Source organism: Equus asinus, unplaced genomic scaffold (genome assembly GCF_041296235.1).
Source record: "Equus asinus isolate D_3611 breed Donkey unplaced genomic scaffold, EquAss-T2T_v2 contig_359, whole genome shotgun sequence".
Taxonomy (NCBI): domain Eukaryota; kingdom Metazoa; phylum Chordata; class Mammalia; order Perissodactyla; family Equidae; genus Equus; species Equus asinus.
Genome location: NW_027225026.1, coordinates 22,501 through 23,400, shown reverse-complemented (window position 1 = coordinate 23,400; position 900 = coordinate 22,501).

The following is a 900-nucleotide window of genomic DNA, read 5'->3' as shown; positions in this document are numbered from 1 at the left end:
GGGTGGCTGAGGCCGGCCGGCGTCCCAGGCGTCGTGGGACCGCCCTCGCGTGTCGTTGGCGGTGGGATCCCGCGTGTGTTTTCCTGGTGGCCCGTCCGCGCCCGAGGCCGTCCCCGGGAGCCTTCCCGCGAGCCCGTGCTCCCTCCGTCGAGGCGCGCGCCGCGCTCCCCGCTGCCCCCGGTGCTCCCCCGCCCGGGCAGACGCCTGGCCGCGCCGCCCACCGGCCGGGACCGAAGTGGGCCTCGCCGTGCGGGTGTCGCCTCCGGCCACCGAGGCCGGTGGTGGCCCCGGGCGAAGTGCTCTCGGCTCCGGTCGGGTGGGGCCCGCGCGCCAGGCGCCCGGCGCGGGACGCTGGCGCCGTGTGCGGGAGAGCCCTGGCCGTGGCGGGGCCGAGCCCCCGTGAGCTGCGCGCGGGGCGACGGGGCCAGTCGCCGTTCTGGGCGCCGCGGGACCGCCCCTGGTGCTGGAGGCCCCTGGCGGTGAGACCCCGTGTGTGCTCCGGCGGCCGACTTGCCTCGGGAGGTTCTGTCTTCCCTCCTTCGCCCCGAGCGCGTCTCTCGGCGGGCCGCGGCCCTTCCGCCGCCGCCTCTCCGGCGCCTCGGCCCTCGCCGCCGCCGGCCTTCTCCCGAGCCCTTCCCCGTCGTCGCCTGTTCTGGCTGCCCGACCGGGGCCCCGCCCCGAGCGCGACTCGCTTCCCGGGGCCGCTGCGGCCTCCTCCGTGTCCGCCGCCGCCACCCGCGCGACGGCGACGTTGCGTGCGGGCGGGGGACCGTCTCCCGTGGCGCCCCGTTCTGGCGCGCGCGTGTCTGTCGCAGCGCGGGTCGGGTCCCGGCCAGCCGTCGTGACCGGCCGCCGGCGCGCCGCGCCACCCCCGGGGGCGGGGGGTCGGGCCTCGGTCCG